The 24,906-nt window shown below is 37.7% G+C and overlaps 1 long non-coding RNA gene, 1 other non-coding gene and 1 pseudogene across 2 annotated transcripts in view; 1 reads left to right on the forward strand and 2 right to left on the reverse strand.

Moving 5' to 3' along the window:
• Window positions 1-1,158: 1,158 nt before the first annotated feature.
• The window catches only part of LOC134733019 (uncharacterized), a 113,854-nt gene continuing 90,106 nt past the window's right edge, over window positions 1,159-24,906 (forward strand). Inside the window, exons 1-2 of the long non-coding RNA XR_010116557.1 lie at window positions 1,159-1,281; window positions 19,925-19,982. This is a non-coding gene — a long non-coding RNA (uncharacterized lncRNA). The remainder of the gene's footprint in view (window positions 1,282-19,924; window positions 19,983-24,906) is intronic.
• LOC129472877 (high mobility group protein B3-like) lies at window positions 1,495-2,081 on the reverse strand (annotated as a pseudogene).
• LOC129478163 (small nucleolar RNA SNORA46) lies at window positions 10,447-10,583 on the reverse strand. Its single transcript, XR_008656318.2, has one exon. It is a non-coding gene; the product is annotated as a small nucleolar RNA SNORA46 (small nucleolar RNA).

Here is a 24,906-nt window from a genome sequence, read left to right on the forward strand (position 1 = left end):
CCAGTTTCTTAAATATAAGCCACATGTGTAATTTAAAATTTTCTAATATCCACATTTAAAAAAAGGTAAGAGAAATGTTGAAAATAATTTTAGTAATGTATTATTAAAATGTAATGCTGTTTATTTAATTTCAAAAATATTTCAGCATTCTAAACATACAAAAAAAACCAGAATGTTGGAGATCATGTTTAAGTACAGAAGGTTCTTGAACTTTCATTGATGCAGTGGCTCTTTGCTTTGTTGAAAATGAAAAGTTCTACAGTTTGTTTAAAAACAAATGGTTTAACAACTACCACACTGAACTGAAAAAAAAGCAAAAACAAAAAGTAAACACTTCTCAAGCCAGCTGACCACCTTTTGTTCACAGCTAGGAATGGTAGCAGAATGCTATGTCATTAGATATAGAAACAAGACAACCTGAGGCTAAATGGATGCCCAGTGCAGAGTCAACAGGCCCAGCCTCATAGTGCACAGCCTGAGCTATGGCCACTCCCAGAGGCATCTTCCACCACGGCCTCAACATCAAGCAAAGAGCATCAAGAGTTTGTCTTGGTTGTTTTGTTCGTTTTACAAACTATGGATATATGCAGTTGATAACTCAGGATTTCTAGCCAATAACTATGTAGTTAACACTACCTTACAAATTAAAAAAAAAAAAAAGCCAGAAGCACCTTTAAATGCCTTATCACACTAACAGCAAAGAGAGTGAGGAGAGCATGAAGTTGCCTTTTCATTTTAAAAATATTTGGAAATATGTACAACTTTGATATAGTTTCAGGGTGCTCTAGACCCACTTGGCCACTTCATGTAAAGAGTTTCTAGTTTGAGAAACAACAATATGATCATAATCAAACTTTGTAATTAAAACTAATGAGGGCAACAGACACTTCTCAAATAAGAGATGTGTCAATTACAGCTCTCCCCTACTTTAAGGCAGGGGTCCCCAACCCCTGGGCCATAGATAGATACCAGTCAGTGGCCTGTTAGGAACCAGGCCACACAGCAGGAGGTGAGTGGCAAGTGAGCAAAGCTTCATCTGAATTTACAACCACTTCCGATGGCTCACATTACCATCTGAGCTCCGCCTCCTGCCAGATCAGCAGCAGCTCTCATAGGAGAGCAAACCCTGTTGTGAACTGTGCATACAAGGGATCTAGTTTAGCTGCTTCTTATGAGAATCTAACTAATGCCTGATGATCTGTCATTGCCTCCTATCACCCCCAGAAAGACTGTCTAGTTGAAGGAAAACAAGCTCTGGGCTCCCACTGATTCTACGTTATGGTGAGTCATATAATTATTTCACTATATATTACAATGTAATAATAATAGAAATAAAGTGCACAATAAATTTAATGTGCATGAATCATCCCAAAGACCATCTCCTGACCCATCCATGGAAAAACTGTCTTCCACAAAACTGGTCCCTGGTTCCAAAAAGGTTGGGGACTGCTGCTCTAAGGTATTCACAAGGAGACAAACAGTTTTTTAAATTTTTTACTCCTCTTCCTCCTCCTTCTTTTCTTCCTCCTCATTTTCTTTGTTGTCCTCTTCCACCTTTTTCCAGGCAACTTTAGTGGAATGCTTTGGGCCATCAAACTTTCCTTTAGACTTACAGTCAGCAATAACCTTCTCATACTTCTTCAGCTGTGCCACCTTAGTGATGTAAGGCTACTTTTCACTGTCATTTAAGTTATTCCACATCTCACCCAGCTTTTTGACACGTCTCCAATAGAGATGTCAAGGTTTGTGGATTTGATCTTGTAGCAGAATTCTGAACAGAACAGGAAGAGTCCAGATGGTGGCCTTTTGGGAGCATTAGGGTTCTTCTTGCCTCCCTTAGCTGGTTCATAATTCTTCATCTCCCAATCATAGTGTACTTTATCTGCCTTTGCCATTTCGTCAAATTTAGACTTCTCTTTCCCAGACATCGTCTTCCACCTCTCAGAGCAATTCTTGGAAAATTCTGTAAAATTAATAGGGAACTCTAGATTTTTCTTTTTATGTTCTTCTCTGCCTATCTGCACAAAGAAGGCATAGGCAGACATCTTGCCCTTTGGTTTCTTTGGGTCAACTTTATCCATCCTGACTGTATTGTTCCAATATATTTTATTTAGCTTAAAATATCAAAAAACTCATTTCAACATGTAATCAATATGAAAATTATTTAGATATTTTACTTTTTTTTTCCTATACTAAGTCTGCAATCTGATGTGTACTTTTACACTTCAAGTCAAACTAGCTAAAATTTGAGAGCTTAATCGCAAGATGTGGCTAATGGTTACACATTGGGCAGCATAGTTCTAGAATATGCTTCTGTGCTATTGTTTCCCATACAATTGAAAAAGATGTCCACATTTATTTCTACTGCAGCCATTGGTACCATAATGAGGAAAGGCCAGCTGCTGAAATCTCTGTAAAGTTTTAATAGATTCATTAAGTAAGATCTAACCAAGTGCTTCAGTTCTCTCCAAGCCTCTGCTCACTGCAGCTGCAGTTGCTAGATTAAGCTCAGCTTTGATACAATGTGACTGGGTTCATGCTGCTGCTCTTATTGCTGCCATCATTATACAACCTTGTCCAGGCTCACTGTGGCCAGACACAGGAAGAACTCTTTTTCCTTTCATATCAAGTACAGCCAAGTGTGCTCAAGCCAAAACTGACTCGACATCTCAGTCCCACAGCTTTTGTCAGATTCACTCACTTGTATTCTTTCTGTTTTTCTTACTCTGGGTAACTCTAATGATCAGAAAGCATCCTTCTAGGCCAAGTACCTATAAATGCTAATAATAATAATAAGTAACAAGTAGCTATAAATGCTAGAATAATATATATATGAGTTTTTAAATTTATTTTTTTGAGACAGGGTCTCACTGTTGCCCAGGCTAGAGTGCAGTAGTGCGGTTATAGCCCACTGCAGCCTCAAATTCCTGTACTCCAGCAATCCTCCCTCCTACCTCAGTCTCCTGAGTGGCAGGGACCACAGGTGCACAGCACAATGTCTGGCTAATTTTTTAATTTTTTGTAGAGATGGGGTCTCTCTATGTTGCCCAGGCTGTTTTTGAACTCTTGGACTCAAGCAATCCTTCTGCCTTGGCCTCTCAAAGTGTTGGGAATACAGGTGTGAGCCACCCCACCACAGCCAGCTGAATACTTTTTTTTTTTTTTTTTTGAGATGAAGTCTCGCTCCTGTCGCCCAGGCTGGAGTGCAATGGCATGATCTTGGCTCACTGCAACCTCCATCTCCTGGGTTTAAGTGATTCGTGATTCTCCTGCCTCAGCCTCCCGAGTAGTTGGGATTACAAGTGCATGACACCACCCCTGGCTAATTTTTGTATTTTTAGTAGAGACAGCGTTTTACAATGTTGGCCGGGCTGATCTCGAACTCCTGACCTCAGGCGATCCGCCCGCCTTGGCCTTCCAAAGTGCTGGGATTACAGGCATGTGCCACCGCACCCAGCCCCGAATAATATTTTTAAAATAAGGTTTTAACAGACAGGACAAACAAATTTGTGGAGAATTAATAAACCAAGCTTTAGTGTCATGAGAATAGCATAAGTTTTCTTAAATTTTCATATGTAGTAAACCACAAAGATTATACTGTGGATTCTGATAATTTCCAGCTCATCTTTACTAGAGAGTGATTGATAGTAGATCTAACCTAAGATGATTTTGTTGATTTTTCAAATTGTGTTGCTTGGACCTAATGCATCTGCAGAGCCTGCTGCTGGGAGCTCTGGGGCAGAGGAGAGAGGCAGGTGTGGATAAAGGGTAGCAGGCAGCAGGGCATCGACTTCTCATTCTCCTCTTCCCAAACCCCCATCATTGTCTTCCATTGTTTTTCTTTCAATGCTTCTGGGCAAGATCTGGTATGGATAAATGGTTTCTGTGCCCAATTTTTAAAAGCCCACCTACCTAAGGGAATTGTCTCTGTTTTGATTCAGTCTGCATATTTTCTGTGCTCCCCATATTACATTTTTATCCTGCCACCTGTTCTGAGATGTCCACTTTTTCCTTAGAGGCTTTACTGCTAAGTACTGTCTTTGCTTGTGCAACTGTTCAAAGAAAAATCTTTCAGTACCACATCTTTTAAGCTCATTTTTATTGTGTGTGTGTGTGTGTTTTTTTTTTTTTTTTTTTGCTTTCTGTTTATTTAAGTAATATTCTTACTGTGAGGGAAGAAACTAAACAGAAAAAAGGACATAAAAGTCATCCATAATCGCATCACACAGAGATAAAAATGTTAACATTTTGATAAATTTCCTCCTGAATTTTAGTTCATGTATATTTTAAAGTAAATTTGAATCATCTTTTATGTGCTTTTCATTATTGTGATCTTGTGTCTGTTTCATTAAGGCATAATCATTATTAACTTTAAAATTCTTTTTTTTAATTTTTCAAATTATACTTTAAGTTCTGGGGTACATGTGCAGAACATGCAGGTTTGTTACATATGTATACACGTGCCATAGTGGTTTGCTATACCCACCAACCCAACATCTACATTAGGTATTTCTCCTAATGGTATCCCTCCCTACCCCCCGCCCCCTGCCAACCCCTGACAGGCCCCAGTATGTGATATTCTCCTCCTTGTGTATATGTGTTCTCATTGTTCTACTCCCAGTTATGAGTGAGAACCTGTGGTGTTTGGTTTTTTGTTCTTGTGTTAGTTTGCTGAGAATGATGGTTTCCAGCTTCATCCATGCCCCTGCAAAGGGCATGAACTCATCCTTTTTATGGCTGCATAGTATTCCATGGTGTATATGTGCCACTTTTTGTTTATCCAGTCTATCATTGATGGGCATTTGGGTTGATTCCAAGTCTTTGCTACTGTGAACAGTGCCACAATAAGCATATGTGTGCATGTCTCTTTATAGTAGAATGATTTATCATCATTTGGGTGTATACCCAGTAATGGGAGTGCAGGGTCAAATGATATTTCTTGTTCTAGATCCTTGAGGAATTGCCACACTGTCTTCCACAATGGTTGAACTAATTTACACTCCCACCAACAGTGTGAAAGCATTCCTATTTCTCCACATCCTCGCCAGCATCTGTTTCCTGACTTTTTTATGGTTGCCATTCTAACTGGTGTGAGATGATATCTCACTGTAGTTTTGATTTGTATTTCTCTAGTGACCAGCGATGATGAGCCTTTTTTCATATATTTGTTGCCTGGATAAATGTCTTCTTTTGAGAAGTGTCTGTTCACATTCTTTGCCCACTTTTTGATGGGGTTGTTTTTTTCTTGTGAATTTGTTTAAATTCTTTGTAGATTCTGGATATTAGCGTTTTGTCAGATGGATAGATTGCAAAAATTTTCTCCCATTCTGTAGGTTGCCTGTTCTCTCTGATGATAGTTTCTTTTGCTGTGCGGAAGTTCTTTAGTTTAATTGGACCCCATTTGTCAATTTTGGCTTCTGTTGCCATTGCTTTTGGTGTTTTAGTAATGAAGTCTTTGTCCATGCCTATGTCCTGAATGGTATTGCCTAATTTTTCTTTAGGGTTTTTATGGGTTTTGATCTACATTTAAGTCTTTAATCCATCTTGAGTTAATTTTTGTATAAGATGTAAGGAAAGGATCCAGTTTCAGCTTTCTGCATTTGGCTAGCCAGTTTTCCCAACACCATTTATTAAATACAGAATCCTTTCCCTATTGCTTGTTTTGGTCAGGTTTGTCAAAAATCAGATGGTAGTAGATGTGTGACATTGTTTCTGAGGCCTCTATTCTATTCCATTGATCTAGATATCTGTTTGGTACCAGTACCATGCTGTTTTGGTTACTGTAGCATTGTAGTATCGTTTGAAGTCAGGTGGTGTGATGCCTGCAGCTTTGTTTTTTGCTTAGGATTGTCTTGACTATGCAGGCTCTTTTTTGGCTCCATATAAAATTTAAAGTAGTTTTTTCCAATTCCGTGAAGAATGTCAATGGTAGCTTGATGGGGATAGCACTGAATCTATAAATTACTTTGGGCAGTATGGCCATTTTCATGATACTGATTCTTCCTATCCATCAACATGGAATGTTTTTCCATTTGTTTGTGTCCTCTCTTCTTTCCATGAGCAGTGGTCTGTAGTTCTCCTTGAATAGGTCCTTCATATACCTTGTAAGTTGTATTCCTAGGTATTTTATTCTCTTAGTACCAATTGTGAATGGGAGTTCACTCATGATTTGGCTCTCTGTTTGTCTATTATTGGTATATAGGAATGTTTGTGATTGTTTTCACATTGATTTTGTATCCTGAGACTTTGCTGTAAGTTGCTTATCTGCTTGAGGAGATTATGGGCTGAGACTCTGGGGTTTTCTAAATATACAATCGTGTCATCTGCAAACAGAGACAATTTGACTTCTTCTTTTCCTAATTGAATACTCTTTATTTCTTTCTCTTGCCTGATTGCCCTTGCCAGAACTTCCAACATTATGTTGAATAGGAGTGGTGAGAGAGGGCATCTTTGTGCCAGTTTTCAAAGGGAATCTAGTTTTTGCCCATTCAGTATGATATTGGCTGTGGGTTTGTCATAACTAGCTCTTATTGAGATACGTTCCATCACTGCCTAGTTTGTTGAGAGTTTTTAGCATGAAGGGCTGTTGAATTTTATCAAAGGCCTTTTCTGTAACTATTGAGATAACCATGTGGTTTTTGTCCTTGGTTCTGCTTATCTGATGGATTACATTTATTGATTTGCATATGTTGAACAAGCCTTGCATCCCAGAGATTAAACTGACTTGATTGTGGTGGATAAGCTTTTTGCTGTGTTGCTGGATTATCTTTGCCAGTATTTTATTGAGGATTTTCACATCGATTTCATCAGGGATATTGGCCTGAAATTTTCTTTTTTTGTTGTGTCTCTGCCAGGTTTTGGTATCAGGATGATGCTGGCCTCATAAAATGAGTTAGGGAGGAGTCCTTTTTCTATGGTTTGGAATAGTTTTAGAAAGAATGGTGCCAGCTCCTCTTTGTATCTCCAGTAGAATTCAGCTGTGACTCTCTCTGGTCCTGGGCTAATTTTGGTTGGTAGCTATTAATTGCTGCCTCTATTTCAGAACTTGCTCTTGGCCTTCTCAGGGATTCTTCTTCTTCCTAGTTTAGTTTTGGGAGGGTGTATTTGTCCAGTAATTTATCCATTTTTTCTAGATTTTCTAGCTTATTTGCATAGAGGTGTTTATAGTATTCTTTGATAGTAGTTTGTATTTCTGTGGGATTGGTGGTGATATCCCCTTTATCATTTTTTATTGCATCTATTTGATTATTCTCTCTTGCTTTCTTTATTGGTCTGGCTAGTGGTCTATCTATTTTGTTGATCTTTTCAAAAAACTAGCTCCTGGATTCATTGATTTTTTGAAGGGTCTTTCATGTCTCTATCTCCTTCAGTTCTGCTCTGATCTTAGTTATTTCTTGTCTTCTGCTAGCTTTTGATTTTGTTCGCACTTTCTTCTCTAGTTCTTTTTATTGTGATGTTAGCGTGTCGATTTTAGATCTTTCCTGCTCTCTCTTGTAGGCATTTAGCGCTATAAATTTCTCTCTACACACTGCTTTAAATGTGTCCCAGAGATTATGGTACATTCTGTCTTTGTTCGCATTGGTTTCAAAGAACATCTTTATTTCTGCCTTCATTTCATTATTTATCCAGTAGTCATTCATGAGCAGGTTGTTTAGTTTCCATGTAGTTGTGCAGTTTTGAGTGAGTTTTTTAATCCTGAGATCTAATTTGATTGCACTGTGGTCTGAAAGACTGTTTGTTATGATATCTGTTCTTTTGCGTTTTCTGAGGAGTGTTTCATTTTCAATTATGTTGTCAATTTTAGAATAAATGTTATGTGGTGCTGAGAAGAATGTGTATTCTGTTGATTTGGAGTGGAGAGTTCTGTAGATGTCCATTAGGTCGGCTTGGTCCAGAGCTGAGTTTAAGTCCTGGATATCCCTGTTAATTTTCTGTCTCATTGATCTGTCTAATACTGACAGTAGGGTGTTAAAGTCTCCTGCTACTATTGTGTGGGAGTCTAAGTCTCTTTGTAGGTCTCTAAGAACTTGTTTTAGAAATGTGAGTGCTCCTGTATTGGGTGCGTATATATTTAGGATAGCTCTTCTTGTTGCATTGATCCCTTTACCATTATGTAATGACCTTCTTTGTCTCTTTTTAGCTTTGTTGGTTTAAAGTCTGTTTTATCAGAGACTAGGATTGCAATCCCTGCTTTTTTTGCTTTCCATTTGCGTGGTAAATATTTCTCCATCCCTTTATTTTGAGCCTGTGTGTGTCTTTGCATGTCAGATGAGTCTCCTGAATACAGCACACCAATGGGTCTTGACTCTTTATCCAATTTGCCAGTCTGTGTCTTTTAATTGGGGCATCTAGCCCATTTACATTTAAGGTTCATATTGTTATATGTGAATTTGATTCTGCCATTAAGATGCTAGCTGGTTATTTTGCCCATTACTTGTTGCAGTTTCTTCATAGTGTTGATGGTCTTTACAAGTTGGTATGTTTTTGCAGTGGCTGGTACCAGCTGTTCCTTTCCATATTTAGTGCTTCCTTCAGGAGCTCATGTAGGGCAGGCCTGGTGGTGACAAAATCTCTCAGCATTTCCTTTACTCTAAAGGATTTTATTTCTCCTTTGCTTTAGAAGCTTAGTTTGGCTGGATATGAAATTCTGGTTTGAAAATTTTTTTTTTTTTCTTTCTTGAGATGGAGTCTCACTCTGTGGCCCAGGCTGGAGTGCAGTGGCACAATCTTGGCTAACTGCAACCTCCACCTCCTGGGTTCAAGCGATTCTTCTGCCTCAGCCTCCTGAGTAGCTGGGATTACAGGTGTGTGCCACAATGCCTGACTAATTTTTGTATTTTTAGTAGAGACAGGGTTTCACCATGTTGGTTAGGCTGGTCTCGAACTCCTGACCTCATGATCCGCCCACCTCAGCCTCCCAAAGTGCTGGGATTACAGGCATGAGCCACTGCACCTGGTCCAAAAATTTTTTTCTTTAAGAATGTTGAATATTGGCCCCCTCTCTCTTCTGGCTTGTAGGGTTTCTGCTGAGAGATCTGCTGTTAGTCTGATGGGCTTCCCTTTGTCAGTAACTCGACCTTTCTCTCTGGCTGCCCTTAACATTTTTTTCTTCATTTCAACCTTGGTAAATCTGACGATTATGTGTCTTGGGGTTGCTCTTCTCGAGGAGTATCTTTGTGGTGTTCTCTGTATTTTCTGAATTTGAACGTTGGCTTGCCTTGCTAGGTTGGGGAAGTTCTCCTGGATATTATCCTGAAGAGTATTTTCCAACTTGGCTCCATTCTCTCCATCACTTTCAGGTACACCAAGCAAACGTAGATTTTGTCTTTTCACATAGTCCCATATTTCTCAGAGTCATTGTTTCTTTTCACTCTTTTTTCTATAACCTTGTCTTCTCACTGTATTTCTTTGAGTTGATCTTCAGTCTCTGATATCCTTTCTTCTGCTTAATCAATTCAGCTGTTGATATTTGTGTATGCTTCACGAAGTTCTCGTGCTGTGTTTTTCAGCTCCATCAGGTCGTTTATGTTCTTCTCTAAACTGGTTACTCCAGTGAGCAATTCGTCTAACCTTTTTTCAAGGTTCTTTTTATTTCATTTTCTGGGCTCTCTCTCTCTCTCTCCTTATATATATATGTGTGTGTGTGTGTGTTTGTGTGTGTCTACACACACACACACTTTCCTGTGTGCTATAACACAGTTCCTTTGAGTGCTATAACAAAGTATCATAGACTGGGTGGCTTATAAGCAACAGAAATTTATTTCTCACAGGTCTAGAGGCTGAATGTCCAATATTAGGGTGCCAGCGTGGTTGGGTTCTGGTCAGGGCCCTCTTCACAGTTGCTGACTGTATCACTTCATTCTCACACTGCTATAAAGAACTACCCAAGACTGGGTAATTCATGAGGAGGTTTAATTAACTCACAGTTTTGTGGGCTGTACATGAAGCATGGCTGGGGAGGCCTCAGAAAACTTAAAATCATGGCAGAAGGCAAAGGGGAAGCAAGCATGAGTTACTATGGTGGGGCAGGATAGAGAGAGCAAAGGGGGAAGTGCCATGCACTTTTAAACTATCAGATCTCGTGAGAACTCACTATCATGAGAACAGCAAGGAGGAACTCTGCCCCTGTGATTCAATCACCTCTCACCAGGTCCCTCCCCCAACATTGGGAATTATAATTCAACATGAGATTTGGGTGGGGAGGCAAACCATATCACACTCTTTTTACTTATGTGAATTTCTGCAGCCGGCTCCCCAGAAAATGGATTTTTCCTTTATACCACATGGCTGCAAATTTCCCAAACTTTTAAGCTCTGCTTTCCTTTTAAATATACGTTCCAGTTTCAGACAATCTTTTTGTTCATGCATGTGGGCATATGCTATTAGAAGCAGCCAGAGCACATATTTTTTATTTTTAAATTTTTTGTTTTCAAAAATCAAATACAGTCATGTTCCTTAACTCCATACAGCAACAGCAGAATGGCATAAGTCAGTTGTGCAACAGAGAGAGCCAGGAATTTTCTTGCACTACAGCGTAACCAAGAATGGGGAAAATTCCCATCCAAAGTTTTAAATATAGTGCTACAGATCACCTCTTGAATGCTTTGCTGCTTAGAAATTTCTTTCACTAAATAACCTAAATCATCTCTCTCAAGTTCTCTAGAGAAAGGGCAAAATGCCACCAGTCTCTTTGCTAAAGCTTAGTAAAAGTGGCCTTTACTCCAGTTAGTTCCCAACAAGTTCCTCATCTCCATCTGAGACCACCTCAACCTGGACTTCATTGTCCATATCAGTATCAGCATTTTGGTCAAAACTATTCAACAAGTCTCTAGGAAGTTCCAAACCTTTCCTCCTCTTCCTGTCTTCTTCTGAGCCTTCCAAACTGTTCCAACCTCTGTCTGTTTTCCAGTTCTGAAGCTGTTTCCACATTTTCAGCTATCTTTATAGCAATGCCCCACTTCTCTGATACCAATTTTCTATATTAGCCCATTTTCACACTGTTATAAAGAACTACCTGAGACTGGGTAATTTATGAAGAGGTTTAATTGATCAGTTTTGCAGGCTGTGTGGGAAGCATGGCTGGGAAGTCCTCAGGAAACTTACAATCGTGGCAGAAGGTGAAGGGGAAGTGTCTTCACATGGCCAGGAGAGGCAGAGAGAAGAGGGAAGTGCCATAAACTTTTAAACCATCAGATCTCATGAGAACTCATTCACTATCACAGGAACAGCAACGGGGAAATTTGACCCCATGATCCAATCACCTCCCACCAGGTCCTTCCCCCAATATTGGGAATTACAATTCAACATAAGATTTGTGTTGGGACAAAGATTCAAACCATATCACAGACTGTCAACTTCTCATTGTATCTTTACATGGTAGAAAGACAGTGAGAGAGCTCTCTGAGATCTGTTTTATGTCACTAACCCCACTCATGAGGGCTCTACCCTCATGACCTACTCACCTCCCAAGATTCTCACCTTCTAATACTGCCACATTGGGAGTTAGGATTCCAACATATTAATTTTGACATTTGCTATATAGCAATTCTTATGGTAATTTTTCCTTGCAAATGTCAACAATTTCATTTATGAGGACATTTTATGTTTCAAGGATAAAACATAAATCTTGACCTATCATATTCATTGTAAATGAAAATGACCCAGATTCTCTAATTTTTAATTTTATTGTTTTTTTGAAGGGGTTGACACATAGGTTTGGTCACAAGCACTCTATTCTGTCACTTCAGGCAGCTTCATCCACACACATGGCTTCTATTACACTGAATTCACACAAACTTACATATCTAGCCCAGAGCCTAAGATAGAGAGGGACTATCTTAAAGATGTATGTTGAAGGCTTTTATCTAAAACAGTAGAAAGTAAATTGATAAAAATAAAGCCCATAAGGTTTTATAAGAAATTGTATCAGCTTGAACTATAAGAGGCAAAGGCAGTACAAAATTGAGAGGCCTTTGGAACTCCTGAACTACTATAGGCAAAAGGAAGTTAGCAAAGATGACTTAGCTGTGAACATGAAACACTTTTTATGAAAATGTCACTCACAGGGATAAGCCAAAAGTCCAGAATATAGTCAAGAGTCATGGAGAAGTATTCCTAGGTAATAGGATTGAGCCTTGGTCAAGGGAATGGAAACATGTCTCTACATATATTTCAGAATTGCTATGGACCATGACTGTTTTGCACCTCTTTTGAATGGAGATGTCTACTGCAGGTATCCTATACTCATCTTATGACTGTATGTTGGGTGTGCTGGGGATGTAATGGTTAATTTTATGTGTGAATTTTACTGGGCTGTGGGCTTTCCAGATATTTGATCAAGCACTATTATGAGCATTTCTGTGAGGGTGTTAGTTGATAAATATAACATTTAAATTGATAGACTGAGTAAAGAAGCTGCCCTCCTGCATGTGAGTGGGCCTTACCAAGTCAGTTGAAGGTCTGAATAGAGCAATAAGCTGACTATTCCTAGAATAAGAGGAAATTCCTTCTGCCTGAATGTCCTTGAGTTGGGACATCTTTTATATTTGTTTTTATTCCTTTAGACTTTAACTAAAATATTGGCGCTTCCTAAGTCTAAAGACTGCTGGCCTTTTATCTGCATATAGACCTGATTTAGAGGACTTACACTTTTCAGCCAAAGCCTGATGCTACAATGAGAAAAGACTTGTCAGGGGTCCTGGCAGAGGCTGAATGTATTTTGTTTTTATTATTATTGTGATTTCAATAGTTTTTGGGGAACAGTGGTGTTTGGTTACATGGATAAGTTCTTTAGGTGTGATTTCTGAGATTTTGGCGCACCCATTACCCAAGCAGTGTACACTTCACCCAATGGGTAGTCTTTTATACTTCATGCCCTCGACCCTTCTCCCCAAGTCCCCAGAGTCCATTATGTCATTCTTATGCCTTTGCATCCTCATAGCTTAGATCCCACTTATAAGTGAGAACATAGGATGTGGGATGTTCGGATTTCCATTTCTGAGTTACTTCACTTAGAATAATGATCTCTAATTCCATCCAGGTTGCTGCGAATGTCATTGTTTCATTCCTTGTTATTGCTGAGTAGTATTCTAGGGTGTGTATATATATATATATATATATATATATATATATATATATATACACACACACACATATATGTATATATACATATATGTGTATATATGTATACATATATACGTATATGTATATACACATATATGTATATACACATATACATATATATATACACATATCACACTTTATCCACTCCGTTGATTGATGGGCATTTAGGCTGGTTCCATATTTTTGCAATTGTGAATTGTGCTGCTATAAACATGCATGTGCAAGTGTCTTTTTCTTACAATGACTTCTTTTCTTTTGGGTAGATACCCAGTAGTGGTATTGCTGGAGCGATTCATACCTCTTACCCTACCTGTGGCTTGGTTTCTTCTTGACCACCTTTTTAGGCCCTGCCAAGAAACCCTTAGCTTCATTTTGCCTTTCATAAGTTACATACCCTTTTATTTGGACTCAGTTCATGTTCTCATGGACTTCAGAGCCCATGTGCCAGCTATTTGGGATCCAAATTCTCTTTAGTCCATGATTACAAGCAAGAACCAGCCCCAATCACTTTCATATCAGACACATGGTTTTAGAACTTCAGACTCAGTTACTGCCTAGAAGGAAAGTTTGAGTAACACACAGAAAATCTACCAATGTTCTATTCGGTTACATGTATAGACCAGTAAAGTTATAACATGGCTATTTAATATTTTAGGTTTTCATATTATTGTTGAACAAATTTCAGTAACATATTGTGTAGAAAATCTTTCATGTTGAGATATTTGCATCTATAGACATAAAGTTCTTCATGGTAATAGCTCATATTTTGTTTTGTTTTGTAGAGACAAGGTCTTATGTTTTCCAGGCTAGTCTCAAACTCCTGGCCTCAAGAGGTCTTCCTTGCTTGGCCTCCCAAAGGGTTGGGATAACAGGCGTCAGCCACCATGTCTGGCCTTTCATATTCTGTTGTTTTCCCTCTTTCTATTCTTAATTTTGTATTTTCTCCATAGTTTTAAAATTATATTTATAAAAGTTTATAGATTTTCCTCAAAGATTTATATCTTGAGTTTATTAATTCTACTATCTTTAGATTTTCAAATGCTGGATTTCTGCTTCAGTACCTACAGTTGTCCTTCTTAGAGTTTATTTTCTTGAATTTTTCCCTTGAGTTTTTGAGTTGAATATATGGTCAATGCCTTTACATTCTTTCCATATCTTTTGAATATTAAAAACATTATATATATATATATATAATAATCTGCTTATTTTTAGTTGACAAAATTATACACATTTATAGTGTAAATGATGTTTTAAAATAGGTATACATTGTGAAATGGTTACATAAAGCTTATTAAGCTTATTAACATATGCATTACCTCACATATTTATTTGTGGTGAGAATACTTAAAATCCACTGTTAGCAACTTTCAAGTATACAATACATTGTTATCAACTATAATCACCATGTACATTAGACCTCTTAAATTTATTCCTCTTGTGGTGTAATTGAAATTTTGTATCTTTTGACCATCATCTCCCCAATCTCTTTACTTTCCCCACTACCAGCCCCTGATAACCACCACTCTTCTCTCTCCTTCTATGACTTAGACTTTTTTAGATTCTGCATGTAAGCAACATCATATGGTATTAGTATTTCCGGGCCTGGTTTATTTCTTTTACTATAATGTCTTCCAGGTTTATCCATGTCGTTGGGAATCTATAGAATGGGAGAAAGTATTTGCAAACCATACATCTGATAAAGAGTTAACATCTAAAATATATGGAAAATCACATTGTTCAATAGCAAGAGAACAAATAACTCAATTGAAAATGGGCAAAGGACTTGAATAGACATTTCACAAAAGAAGACAAAAATGTCCAACAGGTATATGAAAAAAATGCTCATATCAGAGAAATATAAATTAAAACCACAATGAGATATTACCTCACACGTGTTAGAATAGCTGTTTTGAAAAAGGTAACACGTTGGTGAGGATGTGAAGAAAAGGGAACTCTAGTACACTGTTAGTGATCATGTAAATTAGTACAGCCATTGTGGAAGACAAGATGGAGGTTCCTCAAAAAATGAAAAATATAACTATCATATGATCCAGCAACCCCACGCTGGGTATATATTCAAAAGAAATGAAATCAGTATGTCAAAGAATATCTGCACTGTCATGTTCATTGCTACACTATTCATAGTAGCTAAAATATGGAATCAACCTAAGTGTCCATCAGTGGATGAATGGATAAAGAAAATGGATACATACAGAATACTATTCAGCCTTAAAAATAAAAACATTATATACTTAAAACAGAATTCCTGCTGAAATGCTGCCTTGGTCACATCCCATATTTTTTGACATATAAGATTTCATTGTTTTAATTTTAAAACTAACCTGCATTAGCGCCTTGATTTTTTATTTTAATCTTTTTTTTTTTTTTGCCAGAGAATATTTTAAAACTTAAGTGTTTTTGTATTTTTGGTAGTTTGTCATTCAACTTTGTGTGTGTGGGTTAATTTTATTGTAGCCAGCTACTTTGGTCTATTCATTCTCAACTTTTGGGAATATATAGTTTTTCTTATGTCCTAGTATATGATTAACTATTGTACAAACTTTATTATAGATATCGTATCCTAATTCAACTGCATTAAGTATTTTATTCTCTAACTTTAAAATACAAATAAGTATTACATTTTTGTATTTTGTACAGATAAGTATTACATTTAATTTGCATAAAATGCAATTAAATATTAAATTTTGCTTATTTGAGATCGAAGGCTGAGAAAAGAGTGTGAAAGTCTTCCATTACAGCTGTGTTTTTCCCTACTTACCTGTATTTCTAAGTTTTGGCTTTTTATAATTTGATCCTACATGCCCATGTTTGTCATGACTCTTATAATGTTATTGTGAATTGTATATTATTTAATACATGAAAACATTCTTGATTAATAAATGCTTTTCCCTCTTCAAAATCATCTTTTTTTAAAATTCAACTTTTAAGTTTAGGGGCACATGTGCAGGTTTGTTATATAGGTAAACCATGTCATGGGGGGTTGTTATATAGATTATTTCATCAGCCAGGTATTAAGCCAAGTACCCATTAGTTATTTTTCCTGATCGTCTCCCTCATCACAACCTCCACCCTCTGGTGGATCCCAGTGTCTGCTGTTCCTCTCTCATCATTTAGCTCCCACTTAGAAGTGAGAACATACAGTATTTGGTTTTCTGTTCCTGCATTAGTTTGCTAAAGATAATGGCCTCCAGCTCCATTTATGTCCCTCCAAAGGACATGATCTCATTCTTTTTTATGTCTGCATAGTATTCCATGGTGCATATGTACCACATTTTTCTTTATCCAGTCTGCCACTGATGGACATTTAGGTTGATTCCATATCTTCTCTATTGTGAATAGTGCTGCAATGAACATATAGCATGTGTCTATGATATAATAGAATGATTTATATTTCTTTGGGTATATACTCAGTAATGGGATTGCTGGGTTCAATGGCAGTTCTGTTTTTAGGTCTTTAAGGAATCACCACATTGCTTTCCACGATGGGTCAAAATCATCTTTTCATTTTACAATAGTTTTAGATTTTTTGAAAAAGTTATTAAGATAATACCTTTCCTCCCAATTTTTCCTATTACTAACATCTTATATTACCATGATACATTTGTCACACTAAGAAAACAATATTGGTACATTACTACTAACTAAACCTCAGACTTTGTTCAGATTTCGCAAGTTTTCTTTTTTTTAAACTGGTATCCTTTCTCTATTTCAGAATCCCATTTAGTAATACCACATTATATGTACTTGTTGTACTTGTGGTGTCTCCTTAATCTCTTCTGGTCTGTGACAGTTTCTTAATCTTTTATCTCTCTCTCTCTCTCTGTGTGTGTGATCTTGCAAGTTTTAAGGAAGAGTGATCAGTTATTTAGTAGAGAGGAAGGTTTGTCTGACATTCTTCTCATGGTTAGACTGGAGACATGACTTATTACTGGTGATGTTATCCTTCATACCTGGGCAAGAAAGTGTTGGATAGTTTTCTCCACTATAAAGTTTCTTCCCCTTTCTCTCTCCCCCCCGCTTTTTTTAAAATCTTTCTTCATATTCGATTCTTTGAAAGCAAATCATTAAGAACAGTCCATATTTAAAGATTTAGGGTAGGAATCATTAAGTTTCACCTCCTGGAAGGGAGATGTCTTTCACATTTAATTGTATTTTGAGATTTCCTTCATTTGCACTTGACTTGTGAATTTTTATCTGCCTTTTAAAAAAATTTGTTAATCTGTACCATTTTTTTGTATGCTACTTTTACAGTTGAATTCTATTTTATAAGCCAATGTATACCTCTTTGTCTTCTATCAGAGGAATTTCTCAAGATTTTATATTTACTGATTGATTTCTAAGGGATGCTACTTGCTTCTAACATGTTAATCAGCAATGTAGGCTCTGGCATAGCTTACCAACCCTAAGAGTGGCAGGGAGTTGCTCTTTGTCATGGTGGAGTACTCAGCTGTCTTCTCCATGGTGGTTGAGTTCTCTGGATGGGATCAGCTTTCTTCACATGTCACTGAAGTGAAAGGGGACAATTGAAACCTATTTTGACAGGGTGAGTCATTTCTAAGGAAGCAATGTGACCTAAAAAGAAACTTCTTATTTTGTAATACATAATCTTTCTGGTTCAAATTTTAATAGCTACCATTTGTGCGTTTGGCATTATCCTGGATGCTTTATGTGTAACATTTTATTTCTTCTTCCCAACATTCCTAAGGGTAAGCCTTGTTAAGATGACAAACTCCTCCTAGGAAATGGCAGAAGTTTGAAAACAAGCCCATCTTACATCTATACCTGTGCTCTTTTCTACTACACCAATCCCCTAGTAGACAGCAAAATCCCTGACAGCACATTTCTTCTGCTTCCTACCCTTTCCTGGAGCTTTCCAAAATGTTACTGTTTATCTGATTCAGGCTCAGAGTCAAATAGGCAATTTTACTGTCCCGCTCCCATTAAGTAGTGCAAAAATGAGTACGTGGTGGTCTAATGCAGACACACAGCAAAGAAAACAGTAAAAGTCACGACGTGAAATTGTAAGGAGAGAAGAAAGCCTACCTTAAATAAATTCAATTCAACAAACACTAAATTAGCCCACTGCTATATGGAGATCCTTGGGAAGATAAAAGAGTGAATTAGACACAGTATTTGTACATTAGGAACTCTCAGATTTTGACTGAAGGAAACCAAAATATTTCTCTCCAAAATAGTGATTGTTGAATTACAAACACTGAAAACACAGGGGAACACTCTGTCTCAGGCTCTGCTTGCCTGATGGCAGGCCATCAATCCTTCCTTGAGACAGAACTTGCTTATCAGCCCAGGGAAGTCACCAGAGAAGTTTCCAGGAGGCACCAGAAAAAATTGCAGACACATTTTACTATCTTCTACATTTTCCTACCCTTTGAAAGACTGAAACTGCCCTCTCCTTTGTCTTTCTACTATATCGGATTGATGGTTCTTTGTTGAAATACTATTTAAGCAAGTCCCCTAAATCACTGCTTTGAGAGAGAAATACTTTTGAACTGAGGCCTCTGCTGCATGATGGGTACAGCATGCATTAATAAACTTCCGTTTGTCTCTTTTGTTAATCCAATGTTTGTTGTCAGGAAACTCTCTCAACAAAGAACCTAAAAAGGAAAGAAAAGAAATTATGTTTTCTCCCCTACATAATAAATAAGCATGAGTTCCTTTTTATAAGAATGGGAGTATCCAGAACATGAGACTGTATCATGACAATAAGGATCGGATCACAGTCAGAGGGCTTGTCTCCATTGACATTTAAGCACCGTGCTCTGAGCCCTGAGTCAGTGACTCAGTTGGAAAGAATGACCTCAAGTGGCATGTTGTGTTTTAGCCAAGAAATTGCAAATTTTACAGGACTTAATAAGTTTAATAGACCGTTCAACTTCTCCCTACAAGGAAGAGAGTATAAAAAGTATATAAGACATTTTTTATTTCAAAATTTTTGTATTTACCTAGATTTGTATAGACACTTCCCAGACTTTTCAGAAAGTTACTAAACATTAGCTCAGCATAGCAAAATATTTCTAATATTATTGTCTTAATATTACCCACACAAATTGATTATAAATTTTTTTCTCCCACTGTGGGTAGTGTCATTTTTTAAAAACCTAATGCATTTCAAGGAAATAGAACATATTTATGATAGATAGTTTAGTTTGTATTTGCAATGCCCAAGTTGACCTGGAAAAATTGAAACTTACCCTACTATTATTCCAAAATTTGATCTTAAGTGCCCAAAGTATGTTTAAATCTTAGCTTAAAAAGTGCATTTGAAACTAAAATGTTACAGATTTTTTAAGCTCAAGACTATATGTACAATCTTCTATCTGATTTGAAATATTTTATTTCAGATTTCAGTGGGGTTATCTTCAAATCTGGTATTTATTGAAATAGTGTTTGTTCAAAAGTTGGACATTCTGTTACACGTTATCTAATTTGGTGGCATTAGTAAGTGGTACCAAGTTTCCTGTGTGCAGTCTGTGTCCCTCTGCAAAACTTGTAAAGGGAATCCTAGCAGACATTGGCAGTTTAAGATTTTTAAAATCTTAGTGTACTAAAGTTTAAAAATACATAAGTTCTATTAAAGAAGGTAAGTAGAAAAGTACTGTATTCGCTTCAAGGATGTGATATGAAGACTTGCCTTACGTTTTAACTACATTTCAAATTGCAAGAAGTCAAAAAAGATAAAACTTTATGAGACTATAGTTATTTCTTGTGCAACATTTGCTAGTAAAAATTCTTCTCTGCCTTCATTTATCTTTATTTTTAGTTTAAAAGCTAAAGCCAAGCCAGGAAGAGGAAGACAAGATGAGAAACCCCAAATCAAGGTAAACATTGCTTTAGCAAAGGATAGAACTGTGAAATAAACCAGAAGGAACATTATCATGCCTGTCATCTAGGTATCTCCCCACATCTCCCCCATCGCAAAAAAAAACTTGCTTTCTCTTGATATTCTTTCTATAAAATAGATACTATTAGAGAAAATATTTCTGCATTCTTGTCTTGTAGAAAAATGTTTCATACAAAATGTATTTATTTCCAGCTGATAGAAATATGAACGATGTTTAAGCCGTGCCCAGACGTTGAACAGATTTCTTAATTAATACTATAATGGCTAAAACAAAAACACTTTAAAAAGGGCTTAAATTTTATAATCACCTGCACATTTTGGGCTACATCTGAGTTTCAAACTCATATGAAGGTTTCAGAAGATCCTCTATTTCTTCTTATTTTCAGGTATATATACCAAAGTAGAAGGTATTTTAAGAGCTTTTTAAAAAAGATGGGCAGGGTGCAGTGGCTCATGCCTGTAATCCCAACACTTTGGGAGGCCGAGGCAGGCAGATCACGAGGTCAGGAGATCGAGACCATCCTGGCTAACATGGCGAAACCCCGTCTCTACTAAAAAAAATACAAAAAATTAGCTGGGCGTGGTGGCGGGCACCTGTAGTCCCAGCTACGCAGGAGGCTGAGGCAGGAGAATGGCATGAACCTGGGAGGCGGAGCTTACAGTGAGTGGAGATGCGCCACTGCACTCCAGCCTGGGTGACAAAGCGAGACTTCACCTCAAAAAAAAAAAAAAAAAAAAAAAAAAAGATGGCATTTTGGCATCTTTGCTTCCAGCAGTAGTTGGTCAAAGAGCTTCTTTAAAAATTCTGTTAACTTTGTATTTCATGAAAGTGGCTAAAAAGAAGAGTCAAAAGCACAGCATTTAAAATATTTTTATTCTAGTCAATTCTGGAAAAAAAATGTTGATGGCCTGAAAGGCAATGATAATTACCACATGATACTAAATATAAAGCACTGAATTTCTTCAATTAAACTGAAATTTTTGATTATTCTAATGAGGGAATCAAGTCAATGGATTAGTTAACAAAAATAATTGATCTATTATAGGGACAAAAAAGCAGGAATTGAATAAACAATAGTTGTCATTGGAATACTTATAGTAGTAATAAACAGAGTTTTAATGTGCAAATTATTAGAATTATAAAATATTCCACTATTTTGTATTAACTGAAGATGATAAAATATGGGAAAATCACTTTTAATTTAGTAAAATTGCTACTCAAAGTTAATTTTTTTTTTTAAAAAGGGTGCTTGCTAAGATAGTTTTCTCTTCAAGTTAATGGTATATAATAGACACAGTTTTGAAATAACTCACACTAAATACTTATTTTACTACTGCCTCCTTCATTGCCTCTCAAGTAAACCTGGTCTAGCCCATTCACGGAAAAAAATAATAAATCAACATATCGTAACTTGGTAAATATATGAAGCTGAATTCAATTCACCCATCTGATGAACCTGACAGTTACATTTTAGGAAAATGTCTAGCATGTTCCCATGAATTTACAACGAATGACACTGCCCAATTGTTGCATATAACCTAACTCATCACACGTCTCCATATGCAGACACTTGGCAGTTTTGGTGTGATCAAATAAGCAACAAATTAGGTGTGTGTCAAAAAAGAAAGGAAAAGAAGAAGAAAAAAGAATTTTCTATATCAACATAAGTCCCATAGTAGCTTAACAAATTATAAAATACAAGAATTACAAAAGGCATAGTGGTGAACATAAACCAAAATACTGTAAAAGTTTGAAGAGTGGCTGAAGTTAGATTACTTTGGTTGGTTTCTGCCATGTGTTCCCTGCCTTTTTTCTTCTCTGTCTTCCTGCCTACCACTCTATCCCCTAGTGGCCACATACAGGCTGACCCAAAAGATCATGGTAGGATAGGAAGTAGACCAGGAAGCTCAGCCCACCACGGAGTGGCACTTAAAATGAAGTCATGTTACCAAGAAGACATGATGTTTTGTGTGCCTGGATTAAGCCCTGTTAACTAGTGTGGGATTTTTAACATTCCCTTCTGTTCTAATTTTCCTGGATACCTGACTTATTTAAAATACCAAGTCTGACTCAAACCATCTTTCTTTCCCTAGCACTGCATCTCAATTGCTGTGCCCTATCCACTGCCTGGTGCTCTGTTGTGATTGCACAGATTGCCCAGAAATCAGGACGGAGCATCTCACTATCACCCGAGAAATAATAAGTCAAAGGATCTTTCACTGTTGTCCCTTATTTATTCATTCACCCATTTGTTCATTCATTCATCCATGTATTAATACATTTATATATTTATTCAGTATCTCCAATTGAAATTTTTTAAATAGAATCACCAACAATTAGTAACTGATTGGACATAGGTGGAAATAAATGGAGAAGCCCTTACCAATTCTAGTTTTGATAAAATCCAGACTTTACCAAACAGCCAGTCAGATTACATCCCTCCATTTTACACCCTTCTCCTTCCTGACTCCATGATACACCCTAATAAAGGAATCCCTCTGTCTATAGCCTACTATTCTCTCTCCTTTCCATGCACTTCTTTTACAGCCTGTCTTTTATGCTGCTTGGGGAGGCTGCTTCCATTCTCGATTTGACTTAACACTTCAGAGTGATAATTTCATATTAGAAGTTAAACCTATGTAAATTGCACAACCTTCTTTTTACTATTTAGTATAAATTGCAATTAAATTACATATTCTAAAAGCTTTCCTTAAAAGGAATAGTAACTGGATAAGATAAATATCTTTAGGTATTTATAAAGCATAGTAAAATATTTAATCAGCAAATAGAATTTGGTGTATATTTCTTATTTTCAGAAAATCTTTCTTTCTGTGGCTATTCTGTGATTTTATCATGTTACCCTTATAACAGAAAGGAAAAGCTTAATTTGGAGAATAATTGTATTAGTCCATTCTCATGCTGCAAATAAGGACATACCCAAGACTGGGTAATATATAAAGGAAAGAGGTTTAATGGACTCACAGTCCAGCATGGCTGGGGAGGCCTCACAATCATGGCGGAAGACAAAGGAAGAACAAAGGGATGTCTTACATGGCAGCAAGGAAGAAGGTATGTGCAGGGTAATTCTCCATTATGAAACCATCAGATCTCATGAGACTTATTTGCTATCATGAGAACAGCATGGGAAAAACCCATCCTCATGATTCAATTACCTCACACTGGGTCCCTCCCATGACACATGGGGATTATGACAATTCAAGGTGAGATTTGGGTGAGGACACAGCCAAACGATATATTTCTGCCCCTGGCCCCTCCCAAATCTCATGTCCTCACATTTCAAAACCAATTATTCCTTCCAACAGGTCATAAAGCTTTAACTCATTGCAACATTAACCCAAAAGTCCAAGACCAAAGTCTCATCTGAGACAAGGCAAGTCACTTCTGCCTATGAACCTGAAAAATGAAAAACAAGTTAGTTACTTCCTAGATACAATGGGGGTATAGGCATTGGGTAAATACACCCATTCCAAGTAGGAAAAGTTGGCCAAAACAGAGGGGCTACAGGCCCTATGTAAGTCCAAAATCCAGCAGGATAGTCAAATCTTAAAGCTCCAAAATGATCTCCTTTGACTCCATGTCTCACATCTAGGTCACACTGATGCAAGAGGTGGGTTCCCATGGTCATGGGCAGCTCCAACCCTGTGGCTTTGCAGGGTACAGCCCTCCTCCTGACTGCTTTCTTGGGCTGGCATTTAGTGTCTGAGGCCTTTCCAGGTGCACAGTGGAAGCTGTCAGTAGATCTACCATTCTGGGGTCTAGAGAATGGTGGCCCTTTTCTCACAGCTCCACTACGCAGTGCTCCAGTGGGGACTCTGTGTAGAGGCTAGCACCCCACATTTCCCTCCTGCACTGCCCTAGTAGAGGTTCTCCATGAGGGCTCTGCCCCTGCAGCACACCTCTGCCTGGACATCAAGGCGTTTCTATACATCCTCTGAAATCTAAGTGGAGGTTCCCAAACTTCAATTCTTGACTTCTGTGCACCTGCAGCCTCAACACCATGTGGAAGCTGCCAAGGCTTGGGACTTACACCCTCTGAAGCCACAGCCTGAGGTGTATCTTGGCCCCTTTTATCAATGGCTGAAGCAGCCAGGACACAGGGCACCAAGTTCCTAGGCTCACACAGCAGGGGCCCCTGGGCCTGGCTCATGAAACCGTTTTTTCCTCCTAGGTCTCTGGGCCTGAGATAGGAGGGGCTTCCTTGAAGGTCTGTGACATGCCCTGGAGACATTTTCCCCATTGTCTTGGATTAACATTGGACTTCTCATTACTTATGTAAATTTCTGCAGCAGCCTTGAATTTCTCCCCCAGAAAATGGGTTTTTCTTTTCTATTGCATCATCAGGCTACAAATTTCTCAGACTTTTATGCTGTGCTACCTCTTGAACACTTGCCACTTAGACACTTCTTCCATCAGATACTCTAAACCATCTTTCTCAAGCTCAAATTTCCACAAATCTCTAGGGCAGGGGCGAAATGCCACCAGTCTCTTTGCTAAAGCATAACAAGAGTAACCTTTTCTGCAGTTATCAACAAGTTCCTCATCTCCACCTCAGACCACCTCAACCTAGACTTCATTGTCCATATCATGAGCAACATTTTGGTTAAAACCATTCAACCAGTCTCTAGGATGACCCAAAGTTTCCCACATTCTTCTGTCTTCTTCTGAGCCCTCCAAACTGTTCCATCCTCTGCCTGTTACCCAGTTCCAAAGTCGCTTCCACATTTTCAGGTATTTTTACAGCAGCACCCTACTCTACCGGTACCAATTTACTGTATTAGTCCATTCTCATGCTGCTAGTAAAGACATACCTAGACTGGGTAATTTATAAAGGAAAGAGGTTTAGTGGACTCACAGTTCCACATGGCTGGGGAGGCCTCAC

This window comes from Symphalangus syndactylus, chromosome 2 (assembly GCF_028878055.3).
Source record: "Symphalangus syndactylus isolate Jambi chromosome 2, NHGRI_mSymSyn1-v2.1_pri, whole genome shotgun sequence".
Lineage (NCBI taxonomy): Eukaryota > Metazoa > Chordata > Mammalia > Primates > Hylobatidae > Symphalangus > Symphalangus syndactylus.